The sequence below is a fragment of the Clavelina lepadiformis genome, chromosome 1 (assembly GCF_947623445.1).
Source record: "Clavelina lepadiformis chromosome 1, kaClaLepa1.1, whole genome shotgun sequence".
NCBI classification, from domain to species: Eukaryota; Metazoa; Chordata; class Ascidiacea; order Aplousobranchia; family Clavelinidae; genus Clavelina; species Clavelina lepadiformis.
Genome location: NC_135240.1, coordinates 1,759,623 through 1,783,043, shown reverse-complemented (window position 1 = coordinate 1,783,043; position 23,421 = coordinate 1,759,623). Strand labels below are relative to the sequence as shown.

Genomic DNA, 23,421 nt, shown 5'->3' with positions numbered 1-23,421 from the left:
ATTTTGCTCTAGTTTATTCTGTTAAACCATTATTGGCCGAAATATTAAATTATTTCTAATTGACTTTTCCGGCAAAATTGATTGAAAAATACCCTTCCTATAAAATTAAACATTGTAATGTGGTTTTTATCCAACAGGTATATTATCATTTTTGAAAAAATCTGAAACAAATTTAAAATACATTACAATTGGCAATTGGCATCAAAAAGTCTTAACCCTAACCCAGAATAAGGCGTCAAAATATACCACATTTATTTCGCACATCCACACTTAGTTATCATTCAAAGAACGCCGAATCAGTTGCCGGACTTTGTCCTGCAACTGTTTCGGCGTTTTGAAATATTCCTTGCATTTGGGGAGGTTTCCATCTGGAAAGCATCATCACCGTTTTAGGCAAACGGTACTTGTTATAATATAATAAGAACGTTCGACTGTCAGAAAGGTTAGAGAATTCTAACCGCACGCAACAATAGAAATGTCGGCCATATTAATTAGCAACCTCGCGCACTTTTCGTACAATGTATAGAATAGACGTATTACCGGTCTGGCATCCCTTTGAAAATCCACCTTGATGGTTAAATTTAAATTGATGTAAAATAAATTTAATTGAAATTTCATTGAATTTTCCATTAGGCGACATGTTCTTGTGACATATTAGCTTGTGTTGAGTTACATTTAATCCTATGCGTTTTGAAACATTGGGTCAGAACAAATTTTTCTGATATCGCAACGAAGTAAAAAGTATAAATTTTTTACTTTCTTTATAATTGTCTGTTTATAAAGCTTCATATCAAGCAATTGTTTACATTTTATTTACTTAAACATCTTGCCAAGTTATTGTTGTGACTATGAAACATTTTGTGTCCTTGTCAAGAGTAACGAGACCACAAAACCTTCAACTAAAACTTCGTCTATTACATTTTTTGCAATTAATTTGTGTCTATACACTTTCCATTTCCTCATTGTAGGCTATTTTAGGGCATGTTATACCGTAGTAGGCCTCATTTTATTATTGATTTCATTACGGCATACTGACAACAATGCGGTTAAATAATGCCTTTATGTCCCACACTGCTACGAAGATCAACAAAACCAGTCATCGTGCCAGACGCAAAGATTATTTAATTGATTAAAGTTATTAAACAATTCACCTTTTCATGAATTTTGACGTAGTTGGTATGTTTTTCATCGCCTGTTTAATAGTAACCCATGTTGGACTGAGAATAATTGTGGGAGCGCTTTTTTATTGCAAACGTCTCCTAACTTGCTTACAAATATGCTCAGTGTATGTCGTGTTCCCAGTCAGTGGAGTCCAGTTATGTATACGATGGGACTAATGTATATCTTTCAATTCAAAATAATATTAACAGCTGCTTTGATATTCTTTTGTGGCTATTTTAAGTTTCGTATTACGAGTATTGTGTGTTGATTTGATATCTGACGTTTAATTGCGACCAGTGATCCACCAATGGAGGACTAAACCTTATTTTCACTGGATTTCAACATAAAGCTTCATTAATTTTGACACAATGCGTGTTTCTACTGCACTGATCGTTGTGAATATCATCTTCTGTCTGATCCAGTCATGCATAGGAAGAATCCCTACAGATAAAGAACCAATCAACGTTTATAAGTTGGAAGGTTTGTACCGTCATATATACGTCATAATGTAGGTAGATTGCTTGCCAGGTTTCCAACAATATGTGTTTGTTTAAATAAATCGGAGTGACGTCACTTCATATGACGCCAATTTCCCATATTATGATATTATTTCTACTTTAAGGCGTAATCAAGGATTATGAGTAAGGCCCGGAAAAGTCAAAAAAGTCAAAAATTTTTAGGGACCTCGTCTGACCACGAATCAAAGAATAAAGTTGTTTTCAGCACCTAGTCCTAGAGGATTGTTTCTAAGACGTTTATAGGTCAAAATAAAGTCAAAATTGTGAATAAAGTCAAAATTTGTCAAAATATGGCTTTTTACAAAGTTTTTGTGTTTCTTGAGAGTAATTGTTGTAAAAATCCTCGTAGAAGCATTGTAAATCAGGAATTGTGACACAATTAAACCATATTAACCCATAAAAGCAGGAAATAAGTCAAAATGCCCACTTGGATCAGCAGTAATTTTTATCACAATATGTTCATTGTTTATTCCTTGTTACGTATTTGAATAATTCTTATAAGGCACTTTCTTTTCATGGACGTGGTATTTTTAAAGATCAACAGTTTCCATTTTAGACACTTTGCAATACATAAACGCCTAAGCAAGCTAAATCGGCTTCAGCAAAAGTTAGACAGATTTGTCGAGATTTTTTCAGATGAATTTAATGCAACTCCCTGGAGTGATTTAAGGTGCAATTTTCGCGAGGTTATAGTGAAGTGCGATAAACAGTATTATGTTGAAAGCCGCAGGAAAAGTAAATGCCATTAAGCTGGATTGGAGCAACAACAAGCATTCCCTGTTTAATTTGCTGTTTATTAGAATTTACCATGATCAGGCAAAGTGCCCTTTTCACAAGGACAAAATAAAAAATAACTACCTAAATCTATAGCCAAAAAACATGACGCACTTTTTATAATCCATAAAACACCTTGACTTTTCGACAAAATGTTACGTTTGGGTAACTGGAGGAAGAACTCTGGCCACTACAAATAGGCAATTTCGTTAGGTCAAAATAAAGGCAAACTTTGATAAAAATAAAGTCAAAAAAATTGTTTTTAGGTCAAAATATAAAATAGCCCTAATGATGAGGATTACAATAAACACTTCGCCCTCTGTCTACTAAATAAACTCTGCTTTACGGGTTTATGACGAAATTGATACATTTCATGACGTCAAAGGAAACAACTTGTTCGAGTTCAGTGCAGATTTCAGGTCTCCCACAACTAGTTAGTTGAACTCATGTTGAAATTTTCCTTAAAACCGAGTTTGTCACATTTCGCTTTCAACGCCGCATTAATTCTAGTCAATCGCTCATCTTTGTAAATCGGAGGAAAATTCTCCAAATTTAACGATTAGTTTTCGACTTTCAAACTTTCTGCAAGAAGCTCTTTTAGAAGACTGGTGTAATAACAATATTTAGATAAATCATAAGTTTGACCACAGTCTTCTGAATATGAAAACGTATTTTTCCAGATTCTACGTGGCTTCAAGTGTTTCGTGGTAGCAAAAAAAACAGGTCAGTCTACCAAAATCCTCCCATTGTTGAAGAATTTTGAAGGCATGACCAGCATTGGCGGATATCACTACATTTACGCCAGGTCAGTGGCATTTGTACTTTATGACTTTGAAGATTTTGGAGTTCTCAGCTCATATTGGAAAAACCTGCGAGGTGTGGAGGCTTAAATCGTTGAATCACTTTCCACAAGGTTCGATATAAGTGGGGGGGAAGACAAATACTTTCGTTTGTTCTAATGAAGATCTTTACCTCTGCTATATTTCATATTAATGCTTTGTACTTTTACGATTTCTTGCCAACATAAGGAGCTTGTGTTTAACGATTAACCGAGGTACATGTTCTCCGAGACATCTTTGCGTTTGCCTTCAACATACATCTGCCCTGGGTCATCAAAACCAGCTATCACTAAAACTGAATGTGTTTGTTGTGTCCAAGAGGTTTATGACGCATTGTTGTCTTTGTCGGTCATAAAATAATACAATTTTTTACACGTAAGAAAGCGTCTATTGTGGGGTAACAATGCTACACAAAGTGGTCTCTTCGTATGAAGCACTCCGAAGTGATGAATGTGGTTCTTTTTTCTGCAGATAATTGGCCGCACTATGTTCGAGCGCCAACAAGAGTCGTTTAAGTTTAACCAAATATCTATTTGTACTGGCAATTATTACGTTGAAAAAATATTCCTTAATATTGTGGTTGAAGCTGCTATTTTTGTCAACGATGCCTTAGATCAATAAATAATTGTAATTCAAGCCCGGCCTTTTACCACACAGCACACCGCATAAGCACAGCAACAGATTAACTATTTTAATGTAGCGATTGCATCTGAATTGCATCACAACTCATTCGTTGTCATGCTTGAATAATTTTAACCGTCATGCAACGGTTTTGTGTTTATTTCAATTTTTATTTTCTGCGCAGGGATAATATTTTTGTCCTGGATTTGAAGAATCAGTCAAGCGGAACCGGCGAAGTCACTTACAAGCAGGTGACGCATTTGACTTTAATCAGCTAAGCATGATTGGCGTTGTAATGATTTCGGTGATACTTGAATATGGATTGCCCACACTATTCACACCGACCTGAATTTATGATTTCAGAAGAAGTAAGACAAAATAAACATCATTATTGAACAAACAATGCACATATTTAGCATCATGCGCCAAACACGTTTATAATGTTTTCAAAAAAAAAACTTAATTACAAACTTCATGAATCTCTTTCAAACTTCTTTAGTGACGTAATAACAAATTCAGAATCTCAAGTTGTCACGTGATGAAAATGTCTTAGATATAACGTGGCGAGCTTCGAGGCGCATATTTTATTTTATACGTTGTAGGCGATGACGTGGAAGTCTGATGACGCAAGCATCCAGTTGTGCCAGAATAAGGGACAGACCAGCAAAAAACGCCAAAATTTCATCAAAATTTTCAAGCAGCTCCACGGCGGGGAATCCCCCAACCGAAGAGTAATTGTCTGCTCGACCAATCTTTCAGTCCCACTTGTAGATATTATGAGGTAACAATTTTGGATTATTGTGATATCACAATATTTTGGATATGCAGCAAGTTTTTTAACAACCGGGTGGTTTTTACTGTAAACTTAAAAATGATTCTTTCAGCTGACAGAGGGCGGGAAATTGTCTTATTTGAATCAGGAGTTTGAAGGGAGGCTGAGCTGTCCCTATGACCCATATTATGACGTAGCAAGCCTTGTGTCAGGTTCGTTCGATATGTAGAATATATTTGAAGATGAAACGTGACACCGTTTTATTTATGATTTGCGAATCCAATTAAAACTCGACATTTCGCGCGAGTTTGTCGCGAAAATAATGAAAATAGAGCGATCAGTTCAGGCTAAGAATTGAGCGAAATCTCAAGCTGTTTCGAGGAATAATCTTCTTTGCATATTCTATGCAGGCGACAACCTGTACACGGCGACCCGGGCGGGCTTCCGCGGGGACGATCCCCTCATTCACCGGTCATCAGTCGTCCGAAATGTTCACACCAGAAGGTGGGTCACAAGTTTGCAGCAGCAGCAAGGCACTGCGCGTTGGCTTAACTCGCGGAATGACACCCTTGTCGTGCTGGTAGAAACCATTTTTATTTATTTATTTAACATCTGAATCTGAACCATGCTCGTGTGCAATGATCCGTAACCGTGATCACTGAAGCGTGGTTGCCGTCGTCATTATACATGACGCCAGATAATCCGGGCGGAGAGCGTCGAGTCAAACCCAGTTATTTTCAGCCGCAACACTGTGCTCGCTGGAGCGTGCAGAATGCATATAGTAGCCTCCTTTATTTGACTCAGTTTCTTTGTTTGTCTTGCGATTATGACGAGATAAAGCCTCTTGTTGAGTTTTGCTTCGCATCTAATGTCAGTCGTCTTATTCCGATAAGATCCTTATTTTGAAGAGGTAGAGTTGTATTTATTCCGCCACTCATGGATTACGTCGGCCGTGATTTTGATTCCTGTTGATTTTTATAAATCATTTTCTGACCAGCCCAAAGATCCTGTCACTATACTCCCACCTCCATTTGTTGCGTAAAGAACACGCGACACTCGTGCGTTGTCATGGTAACTTCAAAGCTCAGAGTTATGTTGGCGACAGATTTAGACGATTCAGCAAAAATCGAATAAAGGTGAACGTCAAGCTTTCTTCAAACTGATTATCGCGATCTTTCCTGGATTCGATGAGTGAAACCGTTTTTTCTTTCTTCTGTTCGCTTACAACGAGATTGTGATCTCATAATAACTTGTCACTGTCACACCAAGTCTTCTTGGTTGAACTTCGTCGACATGAAAACTGTTATCGTCTAAAAGTTATTAAAATTTTAATGCTTGTTGTTCGTTAATAAATAGTTACTAATTGCCAGTCAATGACCATAACATATGGTTGTTATGTTTCAGCCCCCCATTTCGTTAAATTCGTCGACGGCGGCATGTCTTTGAACAAAGTTTATTCGTTTTTTACCGAGATCTCCGTCGAGGGTAAATCAGAGGTACGCTGACGTTCTGCTAATGCGCAAAGCAGAACCTTGCATTGGGACGGCCTACTTACTGGTTTACCTTTTGTTACAAAACGGCGTTAAGTCATTTGTCACAGCTAGCAAGCAATAAATGTTTATGAACTTGGTACCATTTCAGTTCATATGGCGCCTGTGGTTGGGTTTATCAGTGGACGTATTGTTTTCGCTTTCCTGTCATTTTTGTCTGAAACTAGGAAATGCGCGTACGAGAAAAAAAAATACTTATATTAGTGCAATATATATGCATTTGGTTGTCTAACTTAATTTTCGATAAATCGTTTGGCTAAATCTGATTCTAATCCACTGTGTAAAAGACATTTGCATTGAAAAAAAAAAAAACATACCAACGTAGCCACATCGGACTGTGGAGTGTCGAGTCCCGGTGAGCTAGGTCTGTTGTTTCCACCACGTGTCCACGTTTTATAGGTATTCGAGAGACTGTGAGATGGTAATTAGCTGTGGAGTGGCAGTTTTTTAAATGGATTTTCTAAGATTACCGCGTCAATGTGGTCATCTAAAGCAGTGTTTTTGTGATTTTCTTTAAAAAGCAGTAAAATAACAACCAGAAGTAGGGAACACGAAAAGCCGTGGTCAACAAAGCAAAGAAACTGCAGAGTCAGGCACATTTATTTGTAGTCGTATTTCTTAGAGCAAAGAAACTTTTTGACGTCTTTGTGTTGTGTTTACCTGTGACGTATTTTTAAGGGATTAAGACAACCAATAATTGCGAGCATAAATTTTTGTGATGTGTCAAAGTTTGTAAGATAAATCGTTCTTTGACAAGATTGCGAGCAAAAGTTAGCAACCATGGTTATGCACACATTATGAATTCGTACAACATTTCAGGACAAATATTTAAACTTGAAAAGATAAGGAATGTTAGAGCCATGTACATTTTGTGACATTTATTGGATTTCGTTATGAGATGCTATGGTTTTGGTTGTTGTGGTCGCCGTTGTTTTGGCCAGTTGAACAACTTCATTATTATATTTTGTCTTGTTTATATCTTTATCTTGTTACATGACTATTATTAACATCAATTTTAACTTTCACATTAACCATAACCACACGTGTTGTTATTTTTGTTCTCAATCTGGGAGCCCACATTCTAATCGTCTTGTTTGTTTCAGCTGGGCCTACTCTGACGAATTATGGCGCTCGATGGTCGACAAAGAATCGATTTATTACTGAAACAGCGCTTACTTGTCGAGACACGAAGATCTGCAACCTCTAATGCGCTCCATCCTGCTAGACTGGTTAATGGAGGTAGCAACTCAACTTCTAAACTCTAAGGGCAAAGCCAGATAATGGAAAGTATCTTGTCTAACGCTGGTGTGTCTCTATGCAGGTATCAGAGGTGTAAACCTTACACCGGGATCCGCAAGAAACGTTTGTCCATATATCACAGGTGGGAATAAGTTTGCAGTCAGTTCTTGTGTGAAAGGTAACGGTCCTAAAATTTGATGAAACAACGTCTCAGATGCATCTAGTGCTTAAAATGTCACTAGCGTCTTGGTCCGGTTTTGTTCGTAAATTTTGCTATATTTTTTCTTTTATGTCGTCTTCCTAATCTAGAATATGTGAATATTTCGACTGTAAGTTGCCGCCGATTTATTGACCCACTTTGCTTGTGTTTAACATTCATGCAGTTATTAGCAATTAGCAAACAAAATAACTAATATCAGGACTTTCCGCGTACAGCTAACTCACATCTTCACTTGCTGGATATTTAACGTGCGGTTTCAGAAACTGCGTCAAGTGTCGGGTAATCTTAGCAGTTCTTATTTACATTCTAGTTGATCGACCTCTGTACATTGGATATCGAGAGTTTTCAGTTTCCATCCGGTTTCTTGGCTGTGTCCGCCTTGTACCATTTTTCATCGCGGGAGCTCGCCACCCAAGTTTCAGGCTTTCAATTCAAAGACATCGCCGCTGTAAGTAATTCTACTGTATAAGCACTGGGATAATTCTAGTATAAAAGTGATATAAAAGTTAGATAATACTAGGAGTGTTTTTAGCAATGTCTAATGTATTTACGGCATTTTACCTAATTTTTAGTTTATTGCTTTAAACTTCGGTTTTCCCGTGTTTTTCGGTTTATTTATATCATTTATTTTTAAGGCATTAGGTTCGCTATATAGTTGGTTCTGTTATTATTGCCTGATTTTGCGTGTTTTTATTTGAACCGTTTATGCGTTTAGTGCGTCAACTGGATGGCGCCGTTTGCGATAACAGTCTGACACAGCGGTCTTCAACCTATGAAACAATTCCGCAGGGTGGCAGCAAGTGACGTACACAATATTCAAACTCACGCGAATAACATTGACACCTTGGTAAGTTAGCGGTAAACAATTCGGCTGATTTTGAACTGCTTTTATTAAATGTATGTTTTGCTTGTATGGCTCATCGTGGTTAAAGTTGGAATTGAATTTGTAGGATATTGCCATGGAAAATCGCAGCCGTGTCCAGACACAATTGGCTACCTGCCAATCCCCGACTGAAGTGGGTGGTTTCATGACACCTCCCAAGAGCAGTCAGAAACAGTCCATAGCGACGACGCCGCTGCCGGGACTCTGCAGCACTTAAAGACAATGGAATGCGCACAAGCATGGTCGTATTTGTAAACGGCAAATAGCACCACGCATGAGCAGTTTGTTTTCTCCTTTTCGTCAATCGGTGCCGCTGCTGAGAGAAGGAACATATACGAAGACGGCGGATCGAAAACACTTAGGCGTGTCTTAAAGTTTTTATATACGGCGTTACACGTTGCAATATAGGACAATTATTCCCTGTGACGCAATAATAATCCTACGATTATCTCCACTGTGATGTTATATACCGTGCTTGTTAGACAACATAATAATTAGCGCCATGCACGATATTTTTCCAGTTTTTGTGTTCTTTTTGCCCATTTTATTCCATTACCTTTGCCATCTAGGGCTGGTGCCTTCATCTTTTTGGTGCATGGATGAAATATTTTCAAATCAAATCGAAAATGTTTTTTGAGTCGAAACAGTCGCATTTTTTATAAGTTTTTGGTGAGGAATTTTCTCGCAAGGTGCCAAACTCCCTTATAAGCTATTCTAGACTCTAGAATCTAGCACTAGAAGGACTGGACGCGTCAGTTGACCCATTTTCAACATTTGTGCGTCCTTAACTTTTACGCACTGCACAGTACAGCGGCGATATTTTGTGACTTTTCTTATAATAGTGTTATGTAAGTAACTTATGAATGTCAAGTTTCTATTGTATTTATATAAAAAATTACAGTGATCACTACCTAGAAGGACCGCAAGCGTCAATTGACGCTTTATGACATTTCTCTAGTTAAACAAGTAAAATGAAATGTCACAGCGCGTCAATTATTAATTATATCAGCCAATTGTTATTCCTTCAGTTGACTCATTGTGACTTCTTGTTAGGTTTGTAGACAAAATGCAAACACGAATATCACGTTGGATTTCTAGAGTCAGTAAAGGAAATACACTAAAGCATTGAGCTTTTGCCTTGGTAAACTAGTTCAAGGTAAATGTTGTGAAAACCTTAGCTTATTCTTATATATTGTGGTAGTTTAGTAGTAACTTTACTAAAGGGAAGTGTTTGATGTTTGATGCTTGAGTTTTTCATCGGAGTCAGTATCATAGTAGGCTACTTCTGAAAACAAAAACATTTACAAAATGTCTAGGCAAAGATTTACAGCAATGCGTGGATTAGAAATGTTGCAAAATCTTCTGTCAGACTGCTCTGATGACGAGGTTTCTGACATTGAAATCGACGCAACAATAAATGCTGCAATTGCCAGTGTTCAGCAGGCAAGTGAATCTGAATCGTCAGATTCAAGCAAAGACAAGTCTGATGTACTAAAATGAGTTTTTACATGAAGTTATTTAGAGCAAGTTTCCAATTATCAAACGGCATTTAAAATGTTATCCATAACCTACCTACCTATCCCGACCTTATCAATGCCAAGTTTGTCTCATGCATAACATGCGTTTGTGGCATATTAGCCTGTGACTGTGTTGACTGACGTTTTACCAAATGCCTTTTGTAAAATTGGGTGAAAAGTTAAATAAAGCTTTCGAGTTGTGTCAGTTGTATAAGGCTTGGCATCATTTTCTTTCTAGAGAACCTTTCTTAGTTTCTTTAATTCTAAACTCACCATGGAATGATTGATAACGTTTTTGATCGTTACGTCTAAAACCCACGGTGAATTAACTTTACGCCCTATTTTTCTCATTTCTTTTGTAAAATTTATGGTTTTATCAAACCTAGTAACCCATTTCTAGACATTGGTTCATTGGTCGTCATTTTTTCCCCTCAGTTTATTGCTAAATGGGAACTGGCATCTATTTTTACCACAAGACGCGCGAAAACGATCGCTCGCGTGTTTGGTGGGAAAATTCGACAGAAATCTGGAAACGCGCGAAGGGGAAACCTTCGCGGACCCATAATTCAGCCGTTGCCGATTCGGATGTTTCCATTGATTCTGTAGCTTCGCGTCCATTCTAGAAACAGTATAAAGGTAACTATTGACTTGTTACTTTCCAACTGCGCTGAGATCGTCACACGTCGCCAACTCCATTGTGCGGCATCACGCATTAATACAGACCACAATGAAGTCACAAAGTCTCGTATACGTTGGGAGATACATTTGGTAATTTTTACTTCGTGCAATTTGATACACGTATACGTTGCGAGATACATTTGGTAATTTTAACTTCGTGCAATTTGATATCCGTGTATGTTGGGAGATACATTTGGTAATTTTTTCTTCGTGCAATTTGATACCCGTATACATTGCGAGATACATTTGGTTATTTTTACTTCGTGCAATTTGATATCCGTATACGCTGCGAGATACATTTGGTAATTTTTACTTCGTGCAATTTGATATCCGTATTTGTTGCGAGATACATTTGGTAATTTTTTCTTCGTGCAATTTGATACCCGCATACATTGCGAGATACATTTGGTAATAGTAACTTTGTGCATATTTGTACCCCTGCGAATGATAACTTACAAAACTTACGTTTGTTCCCGTGCTAATTATAACTAACCCTAACCTCATTCATAAAATGGTTGCACTCAGGAGGCATTTGTTAACCCTATTTAGCAAATGGTTACATACAGTAGCCATTTTTAACACTATTTAGCAAATGGTTTCACTCAGTAGCAATTTGTTAACTCTATTTAGCAAATGTTTAAAGTCAGTAGCCATTTGTTAACCCTATTTAGCAAACGTTTATAGTCAGTAGCCGTTTGTAAAATAGCAAAAGGTTACCATGAGTAGTAACATGTTAACCCTATTTAGCAAATGGTTACAATGAGTAGCCACATGCACATGATGTTAGCCCTATTTAGCAAAAGTTTACAATCAGTAGCAATTCGTTAATCCTATTTAGCAAATGGCAAACTAGCAAGGGTATTTATCGAATTTCTTCAGTTCTAAACTCACCACCTTAAAGTTAATAACGTTTTAGATCAGTACGTTTTTCTGTACCCCATTATGAATCAAATTTTCGCTCAACTTCGCTCCTTTCTTTCTTCTTCTTCTTCGTGTCGAGTAGATGGTTTCTTGAGAGTGTGAGCAAAATACATCATATTGTAGGGCAGGTGTTGCATAGCCAGATGACCAGGTTTTCATCAATTGCTGTCAGACTACGGTTGCCACAATGATGGCGGTATGTCGGACAAGATGTTATGACGTGGTCTGCAGTCCAAAGCGACGCGTTGCGGCTTCGGCTTGACCAACCACTGTTTACATTCGCGATAAATATAGCAAATAAACTTTCGTCTCAACTGCACCAAGTTAGGCAATGGCGCCCATCGCCGGATGCCCTGGATGGTCAACCTGCGTTTGCGCAGGACTTGCATTTCTTACTTGGTACTTGTCGTTGTTTTAGCTTTCACGCAACAATAAGCATTTTTCTAAAGTAAACCCGACCTCTATGTGACGTAATGAAATGTAATAGAACCTATTATCATGTAAGAAACAAATAACTATGTCATAAACTTGTCACGCCGGAATGAAAAGTGTTATCGTATTAGGGAAAAACATTATACTCTACATGTCTTTGGGCTCTATCTATCAATTTCAATCAAACAAAACGGCATCAAATGTTTCTGCTGGATACGAACATGTGATTGTGATTAACGTAATTGTGCAAACGTAACTGCAACTAAATTACACCCAAAAATCCAGTGTTTGTGACTTTTCTTAAAACTCTCTTAGTCATATATTAATATTTTTGACCACTTCGCTGTGGGAAAATATATGAAATAAGGCCAATTCTTTGTATTTTCCGACAATTTTGCGAACTTTTGGGTGAGAACAAAGCTTTCTTGCTGCATCTGTTTTGAATAGCTCTGTCTTTTCCGTTCACAGCTAATGACTTGATAGATGAAATGATGATATGTGATGTTCATCATTGATCAAAGTATTGCTTAATAAGAAAATAAATGTTGGCTACAAACCCCATTCTACAACCCCGTCTAGTTTGTTCGAAACTTTGCAGTTAAATTTCTCAAATTCTAGATCAAATCAAAAAGACTAGCAAATGGTATCTGGAAGTACAGTACTCAAATGTTATTCTGTAATTCTGTTAACTCTGTGTGGCAATTGGTAATTGGAAATAGCAAAGGTTACCATGGGTAGCCAAATACTAATCTTATTTAGCAAATTGCTACACTCAGTAGCCATCTGTTAACTCTATGTAGCAAATGGTAATTGAAATTATGGCAATAATAAACCCTTAATAGCAAAAGATTACATATGGTAGCCAAATGACAATCCTTTCATTGCCGCCGCAACAATTACACTTTGTATTGGTTTTCACGTCATTACCTTTAAAAATATTTATGATTTCGTGAAAAGTTTAACTCTCCGGGTTAATTGCCAATTGTAATGTATGATTGTAATTGTAATGTCCGGAGTGATTTAGTCTTTCAAGTCATGATATGATGTTGTGATGTTCATCATTGATCAAATGAATTGCTGAATATAACAGAGACCCAGGTTCACTAATTACGTAATAATGCCGAGTTCGAATAGACCGATAATTAATTTATCGATATCCGTAAAACGAAATAGTACGTTGACAGATTTTGTCTTGTAACTTCTTTATGGTTTTGGAAGGCGTTTTGCGTTATGGAAGGTACTCATCTGGCAATCCGGTTTTGCTATGTCCGTAGTGATTTAATTCTATTCTTGGCAACGAAATAATTTCTTGTCGATCGCAAGTTTGTTGTGAACACACGCTTCCTTCTGGCAAATGGTTGTCAGTAAAGAATTGAATTATGTTTTTTAATTGCAGTCGTGCAGTTCGGCTGGTCGCACCGAAACAAAAGGCGCATCAGCTCAAGGAAACCCGTCTGCTGAAAGAATTGCATCAGCTGTGGAGGTTTCATTTATAGAAAAAGGTTTGTCAGATGATAGAAGCCCATATTCTGAACGAGTAGAACCAGCTGCTGATGTTTCATCAGAAGAAGGTTTGTCAGCTGAAAGAAGCACATTTGCTGAAGAAGACGAATCATTACAAATTCGCCGAAACAAAGACGGTGGCCAACAAAAGGCGGTTCGAGATAAAATAGTTGAGCCTCGTGTTGTTCTGCAGCAATTAAATTCTCTGAAAAATCTCTTAAAATCAATCGTGGTAATTTTGCATTTTTTGGTTTATAGATCGACATCTCTAATGTGGCAGGTGCTTCGAAGCTGCCGGCAAGTTAAAATTTAATTACGACTTCACAGTGAAACTATGGTTTTATTGATATTATTTCCTGTCACTCCACATGCTTTACGTGTCCAATGCGTGCATCAATCAAGAAGTTTATAAATTTTATATGTACTAGTCACACATATTTAAATTAAAAACAGAAATTTGCTTGAATTACCAAAATTTATTTTAATGATTTAGGAAAGCCCCAGCACATCTGCATCACCCTCCAGAAAGAGGAAAAAGAAAAGCAATTCCAGAGATTTTAATGTCGTGGTAAATAGCATTCTAAGCATTTTAGTATATACTGGGAGATTGGAATAGGGGAAGGTGTTTCCTGATATACTTGACAGATAATGTTTGTATCACTCCACAAACGGTACGTGACCAATGCATATATGACTGAACCATGCGGTTATAAAAAGTATGCATACTGTACACACATATTTAATGGCGCAAAAACACTGAACAGTTTTCTTGATATACCAAAGTTCTTTTAATAATATAGGAGAGCCCCAGCCCAGCTACAAAACCATCTAGAAAGAGGAAAGCTACTTTCGATCGTTATAGTTTCTCGGTAAGTAGTATTTAACAATTTTCGTTTATTGTAGTATATTGCATATAAGTTTAAATATTTAATATCTATTTTTACATGTATTATATAACTCCTCAAGCCGAAGCCAGGGGAAAAGCTCACAATTTTAGGTTTTATTAAGTACTCTTTTATAAATTTAACTGCATTTTGATAAATTTAGCCATTAAATCCACATTGATTGTCGAAATTAGAGAAGGAAGAAAAAAGGTTAATGTTGTGGTTGGTCTTAGTTAAGTTTATTTTTCGTTTGTATCGGCAATGTAAAACGTAAAAAATGCATGTGCCTTGTATAATTATGTATACGGTAATCTATTTTCAATGATTTTATTATTAATTTCTAAAACTTACTGTTTTTAACAGAAATCTCGGCGACAGTTTTCTGCGGATGAATCGTTTGAAGTTAAGCAATTTTTTTCATGGTATATTGGTACGAAGAAGGGAATAACAACGCATTATGCTAAAACGGCTCTTGCAGATGGAAACCTCCCCAAATGCAAGGAATTTTCCAAAACGCCGAAACAGTTGCAGGACAAAGTCCGGCAACTGATTCGGCGTTCTTTGAAGTGTGGATGTGCGAAATAAATGTGGTATATTTGGTCGCCTTATTCTGGGTTAGGGTTAAGACTTTTTGATGCCAATTGCCAATTGTAATGTATTATTCGCCGGGTTGCCGTTTTAAAACTACTGAAAATCGTACTACAGCCCCTTAAGAGGTCACCACCAGAGGACGCAATTGCGTTAGCCAGAGTGGAATTTGACAATCTCCAAAACCTTGCAATAAACAAAGCGCACAAAGAATACAAAGAATTGGCCCTAATTCAAGTTTTTCACACAGCGAGGTAAAAGAAAACATTAATCTATGACTAAGGGAGTTTTAATAAAAGTCACAAACTCTGGATTTATGGGTGTAGTTTATGTACACAGTAACGTTTGCACAATTACGTTGCGCCGCGGAAATCGAACCCGGTGGTAAAGAAAAACTTCAAAGTAAAGCTTTTAAAATTCGCATTCCTATCATTATAGACAACTTATTAAAAGGCAAAACATTTTAATTTGCGTTGTCATAACGTCATTTTAAATACAATTTGGCGTGACCTCCTATGTTTTACTTTGAAAGGGATAATTTTTTATCAAGTTTTTGCCTCATTCGATATTAGTTGATTTTGATATAAAGTATAATCTTACTTGCCAATGGCTTGTAACGCTACATTTTCAGGATAATATTGAATAATTACCTGGGAAAGTAAAATGAACTGCATTACGCAACTGACGCAGCATTACAATCGGCACAGGGAATGTTATTTTACCCGCTGAGATATATACAACATAATACTTCAGGACAAGTAGACAAGTCTAAATCAATGGAATCAAATTGCGTAGGCCTACTCATATATAGGATACTCACACTGACACAGCATTTTACACATGGTATTAATATCGACAACACAAAATAACTAATATATCTTTGCTAAATTTATGTTTTTTTCAGCAGACTGTCAGCTTTGGTCACAATGTTATCTTATATGACATAGTTGTCTCGTTTCGGACTGTGCTTCAGTTATTTTGTTTATTAAATAAATATATCGATTTCCGTCATTTTATATATACATAAAAATAAATATATACCTGTGGCATCGTAATGATGACAAAAAATGTTTTATTTTCCCCGGGCCCGCCAGCATTGGCTCTTATGTGACAACCCGCAAGTACAGAAACTGTTTGTTGTTGCCATCACTGCGCGCGCCATACGTTTTATGAGTCAAACTGAACCCGACGTTATCGGCCAGTTAATTTCGCGAATTAGGTTGGCGAAATTACTCTATAAGTTTCAAGTTGCACAGACTTAAAGAATTAAATCACTACGAACATAGCAAAACCGGTTTGCCAGATGATTACCTTCCATAACGTAAGACGCCTTTCAAAACCCTGAAGGAGTTACAAGAAAAAATCTGTCAACGTATTTCGTTTTTTCGGATTTCGATAAATTAATTATCGGTCTATTCGAACTCGGCATTATTACGTAATTAGTGAACCTGGGTCTCCGTTATATTCAGCAATACATTTGATCAATGATGAACATCACAACATCATATCATGACTTGAAAAACTAAATCACTCCGGACATACATTACAATTGGCAATTAACCTGGAGAGTTAAACTTTTCACGAAATCATAATTATTTTTAAAGTTAAAGACGTGAAAACCAATACAAAGTGTAGTTGTTGCGGTGGCAATGAAAGGATTGCCATTTGGCTACCATATGTATGAGTGTAAGTAAGAGAATGAGAACGATGGTTTGATTTATTGCTTTTGATTGAGTGAGGTCATACCCAGCTTTTGTTTCGTTAAAGCACTTGGACATTTCCATTCAATTTAATTTCTCGAATTCGTTTCAAAGACCCTGACTCTCTGTGGGAAGCCTTTCCGCTTGACTAAATAGCTCTCAATATGCCAAAGTTTATTAGTTTATAATTATAATTAATTATAATAGGCCTACCATTTGTCCTTTTTTAGGAGGAATTGACCTTTTTTAGTTAGTTATTTCGAGTTAGTTGTTTATACTTTCGACAAAAGTTATAGGAGAGAATTTGTATTTATTTCCAAAAAATTACTGTAGTTATGAAACATCTTGAATTGCCGATTTAAAAAGGGTTTTCTAACCACTTGCCCTACCATCCCTACATACCTTTTTGAACGCTGACCACGCGTTTCTTCAATTCCGTACGAGCCCTTGGTGGTTTTACATGCGCGCAATCCGCGCATATTGACTTAAGTTCGAGGTTGAGGTCTGTTAAGTTCAAACGTGCGCCAGAAAGATTGCAACTGAACCGCACATGTAAAAAGACCAATTATTATCAAAGCATAGGTGCGAGTTTTGTTATGTCCCAAACTTGTCACGCCCGTCACCTCTATGTGACGTAATGACATGTAATAGAGCCTATTATCATGCAAGAATACAAACACCACAAAGATTATAAGAATTTGTTGGTATTTTTGGTTGGGAATTAGCAATGAGCTTAATAAAACTATACATGTAAAGATGGGGGTGAATTAGGATTAAATATTGCATGTGACTGCACATTTATAAAAAACTTACATTAAATGGCAGAAAAATCTAGCAAAAAACAGTTAAAAGCCAATGAAAACACCAGCAATGTGTAGTGGATTATCTACAAGTTATACAATTTTATAAATCGCAGGATTCACAGTTGATTAGAGACTGTAGTTGTCAGAAAATGCTTTTGGAAAGACCGAAGCCGAGTCAATACTGGTTAGCAGATGAAATAAACTTCTTTAACGGGTAAAGCCCCAAGGTTAACTTATGAGTTTACACTGTACACATAGACATCGTGCAAAGCAAGAGTCACTGAGCAGGTTGATAAAAAATTCGTGCGTAAGTAGAAAAAAGTACTGAATTACTTGTGATGTGTAAAAAAAATTACGCAACCAAATTTTAAGTTTCGTGCAAGTGTGCAACATTAACGCCAAATTAACTTTTTGTACCCTGGGTCACCTTCCAGTGGTGTTGCACAAAATGGGCAAGCAGCGTTGAAAGCCTGCGATCCATGTGGAACTCCAATTTGGGACCAATACCTGCTAAACAACAAAAACTAAGATTTGGGATATATGCTAGCTTCTAAACACCTAAAATTATTGAAGCAGGCAAAATTAAGTCAAAATTGCAGTATAGTGATATGTAATATACTAATATCATTGGTAATTGAGAGGTCAAGTTTGAAGTCTTTCAAAGGAAACTGAAAACTATTTGCTTACATGGCAGTCTTCGCAGAACATGCATGGCCACAAGGAACAAAACAATGGCTAGGCGGTGCAGTGTCAACATAAAAAGCGGGCTCATTTCCCATCCTTAATAGGACATTCTTTCCAATCTTTTAATAGAAATGAGATATATATTGTGTTCATTATTTGTGAGTAATTTTGTAAAAACAATGATGTGTACTATGAGGTACAATGACCATACACAATAATTAACTGATACAACCGGTACTGCAATCAATTAAAAAAAGGTTTCATATGTGTCGTGATACTGAAAAAAATTTCAAGTAATGCAAGAAAATAGATGGAATAATTTTTTAAACATCAACATGACATTTACAGACTGTTACACTTTTCTACGCATCCCTGCAAGGGAAAAAAAGACAAGGGCATAGGCCATGTGCAAAAATACTATGAAAAGACTTCATAGCCATAGAGCAAGAAAAGCTTACCGATTGGCAAAATGGACAACACGATGTCGCATTGGGATCTGCCCGTTCAATTTCACCTTGAATATGACCACATGTCAAACAAAGAAATGGCTGTTTTTATGTTTGTGTATTGGCTCCGTTTTTCTTTGCAAGAGCAATACCAACAGAACTTGGAGGCGACTCATGCTCTGGATATTGATCAGTTGATTAATATGCCGGGGTGCCTGAGAAAACAAATACATGTCCTGGTGTTGATGCATTAGTACAAAATAAACTTACAAAGCATATTGACTTACAGGCATCGAATCAGCATTCCCACCAGTCCTCCACAAAAGCGTAATCCCACATAAATCAATTAAAGTGCCATTGACTAAAATATTACGTTCATCAGCAATCTGTTGAAGATACAGTACAAAAAAAACTAAACCAAGAATTTTTAAACTTTTTGAAACGTGAGTTGAAATTTTGCATGAGTTTTTGTATTTTCTCCAGTTTAGATAATGTAATGTGTGCAAAGCTGCGTATTTCGTGCTAAGCTCTTATTCAAACAAGGAATTCTAAACCGACATATTTGACGCAGATTGAAGTATTTCAAGTAGCATTGTTTTCATGGCGTAAAGTTTGAAGTGTACTTGATGAAATGTTTGGATGACGTAGATTCGTAGAATAACAGATTTTACGCATATATGTACGTAGCATAATTTGTAGGCATAAAAATACTTACAATATTTCATATTAAAAGTAGTATGGTAGGGTTGGTATGGTGGTGGTGGTGGTGGTATGGTAGTTAGGAAGGGGTTTTGCGAGTTCGAAGTAGTAATTTGCAAGTTAATCTTGCAAATGGCTACAAAATTTGTGCTTCGTGCAATTTTATACCCGTATTTGTTGCGAGATACATTTGGTAATGTTTACTTCGTGCAATTTCATAACCGTATATTTTGCGAGATACATTTGGTAATAGTTACTTCGTGCACATTTGTACCCGTGCGAATTATAACTTGTAAATGGTGACTGATTGTACCCATTTGCTAAAAAACGTTTACAAATGGCGACTGAGTGTACCCATTTGCTAAATAAGGTTAAAAATAAGATAAATATTAGCTGAATATTGACTGATTGTACCCATTTGCTAAACAGGGTTTGCAAATGGCGACTGAGTGTACCCATTTGCTAGATAAGGGTATACCCGTATTTGTTGCGAGATACATTTGGTTATGTTTACTTCGTGCAATTTCATACCCGTAGGTTAAAAATTTAGCTGAAATGTTAAATATGACTTAAATATTAAAATGTTAATATGTTAAATATGAAATGTTAAATATCACTCGACTCCTTACAAAGACTTTTTTACAAACTCTGTTTACTTGTGTATATCTTAACAGTGAATTTTGATAGACTTTAGCAATAATGACACAGGTGTGCCGTTTGTGATAATTTAATAATTGCAATAATTTATACACAATTGGCATTTTGCATGAGTTTTTGTATTTTCTCCAGTTTAGATAATGTAATGTGTGCAAAGCTGCGTATTTCGTGCTAAGCTCTTATTCAAACAAGGAATTCTAAACCGACATATTTGACACAAGTGCACTTTTACTTTGCTGATATACATTCTATAAATATATTACATAGTAGATTCTACCTGTAGTATATCCAAAAAATATTGCATGCAACTAATCAAAATTAATATAACGTCCTAACCTGCACATGTTTCTCTTTATATGTGTCCAGGTCAATGGACTCCAACGTTTTGAAATTACAATCTTTTATTATATTTTGCAAAAGTAATACTTTATCTTGGGCTCAATTACTAACACCATTATGTCATTATTCTCGGACATGTTTGGCTTTTGTTTTCTTTTACACATAGAAATCGAAAACAGCATTGAAAAGCTGAAGGTATTTTAAATTATCTTCCATTCATACTTGAAAGCTGGTCGAATTTATAGTAGAACTTACGGACACTTCTTATTTAATCCAGTATTAGAAGATCTCGATTTTGTTATTTCCGGCTGCGCTTGTCCATAATCCTTATTCATGAACCCGTCATTTTGTCGACCCGTCATTCGGTCATTCGGTCATTCGGGTAGAACAATTACTAACACCATTATGTCTTCTTATTTAATCCAGTATTAGAAGATCACGATTTTGTTATTTCCGACTGCGCTTGTCCATAATCTTTATTCATGAACCGGTCATTTTGTTCTGTTGCTGGGTCACTTTTATCATCTCCCTGCTGTTATAAAAAGAAAATTTGCTGTTGTTCAATTTCATTTAAATTTAGATGGTTTAAGTGTCTATATACCTGTGGCATCGTAATGATGACAAAAAGTGCACAAACAAAGGTGCTGTAATAGTCAAAATATCGGAGACCCACGTTTAAGGGCTTTAATTAACTAAAAAAAGGATAAAAATCTGAAAAGAATCAAAAATTTTAACAGCTACGTTACACAACACGCCTTAATGTTATGTATAATTTAGGTCACTCTTAACTCATTCCTTCGTTATGCACCCTGGAAATGTTTTATTTTCCCCGGGCCCGCCAGCATTGGTTCTTATGTGACAACCCCCAGGTACAGAAACTGTTTGTTGTTGCCATCACTGCGCGCGCCATACGTTTTATGAGTCAAACTGAACCCGACGTTATCGGCCAGTTAATTGCGCAAATTAGGCTGGTGAAATTACTCCATAAGTTTCAAGTTGCACAGACTTAAAGAATTAAATCACTACGGACATAGCAAAACTGGTTTGCCAGATGATTACCTTCCATAACGTAAGACGCCTTCCAAAACCCTGAAGGAGTTACAAGAAAAAATCTGTCAACGTATTTCGTTTTTTCGGATTTCGATAAATTAATTATCGGTCTATTCGAACTCGGCATTATTACGTAATTAGTGAACTTGGGTCTCCGTTATATTCAGCAATACATTTGATCAATGATGAACATCACAACATCATATCATGACTTGAAAGACTAAATCACTCCGGACATACATTACAATTGGCAATTAACCTGGAGAGTTAAACTTTTCACGCAATCTTTATTATTTTTAAAGGTAAAGACGTGAAAACCAATACAAAGTGCAGTTGTTGTGGCGGCAATGAAAGGATTGCCATTTGGCTACCATATGTAATCTTTTGCTATTTAGGGTTTATATTTGCCATAATTTCAGTTACCATTTGCTACATAGAGTTAACAGATGGCTACTGAGTGTAGCAATATGCTAAATAGGATTAGTATTTGGCTACCCATGGTAACCTTTGCTAATTCCAATTACCAATTGCCACACAGAGTTAACAGCAGCGCGTTAATTATTAATTATCAACCAATTGTTATTCCTTCAATTGACTCATTGTGACTTCTTATTAGGTTTGAAGACAAAATGCAACACCCGAATATCACGTTGGATTTCTAGAGTCAGTAAAGGAAATACACTATAGCATTGAGCTTTTGCCTTGGTAAACTAGTTCAAGGTAAATGTTGTGAAAACCTTAGCTTATCCTTATCTATTGTGGTGGTTTAGTAGTAACTTTATTAAAGGGAAGTGTTTGATGTTTATCTAAATTTTCTTGCGTTTTTCATCGGAGTCAGTATCATAGTAGGCTACTTCTGAAAACAAAAACTTTTACAAAATATCTAGGCAAAGATTTACAGCAATGCGTGGATTAGAAATTTGCAAAATCTTCTGTCAGACTGCTCTGATTACGAGGATTCTGACATTGAAATGACAGTAAATGCTGCAATAGCCAGTGTTCAGCAGGCAAATGAATCTGAATCGTCAGATTCGAGCGAAGATAAGTTTGATGTACAAAAATGAGTTTTTACATGAAGTTATTTAGAGCAAGTTTCCAAATATCAAACGGCATTTAAAATGTTATCCATAACCTACCTTCCTATCCCGACCTTATCAATGCCAAGTTTGTCTCATGCATAACATGCGTTTGTGGTATATTAGCCTGTGACTGTGTTGACTGACGTTTTACCAAATGCCTTTTGTAAAATTGGGTGAAAAGTTAAACAAAGCTTTCGAGTTGTGTCAGTTGTATAAGGCTTTGCATCATACGCTTTCTAGGGCACCTTTCTTAGTTTCTTTAGTTCTAAACTCACCATGGTATGATTGATAACGTTTTTGATCGTTAGGTCTACAACCCACGGTGCCAATGGATATATGACTGAACCATGCGGTTATAAAAAGTATGCATACTGTACACACATATTTAATTGCGCAAAAACACTGCACAGTTTTCTTGATATACCAAAGTTCTTTTAATAATATAGGAGGCAAATAGCACCACGCGTGAGCAGTTTGTTTTTCTCTTTTTCGTCACTCGGTGCCGCTGCTGGGAGAAGGCACATCTACTAAGACGGCGGATCGAAAATATTTAAGCGTGTCTTAAAGTTTTTAGATACGGCGTTACACGTTGCAAATATAGGACAATTACTCTCTGTGAAGCAATAATAGTCCTACGATTTTCTCCACTGTGATGTCATATACCGTGCTTGTTAGACAACATTATAATTAGCGCCATTCACAATATTTTTCCAGTTTTTGTGTCCTTTTTGCCCATTTTATTCTATTACCTTTGCCATCTAGGGCTGGTGCCTTCATATTTTTGGTGCATGGGCGAAATATTTTAAAATCAAATCGAAAATGTTTATTGAGTCGAAAGAGTCGCATTTTTTATAAGTTTTTGGT

At 36.5% G+C, this 23,421-nt stretch overlaps 1 pseudogene; it reads left to right on the top strand.

Annotated features, from left to right (window-relative positions):
• Positions 1–9,006, top strand: part of LOC143452745 (G1/S-specific cyclin-E1-like) — a 225,882-nt pseudogene extending 216,876 nt beyond the window's left edge.
• The last annotated feature ends 14,415 nt before the right edge of the window (positions 9,007–23,421 follow it).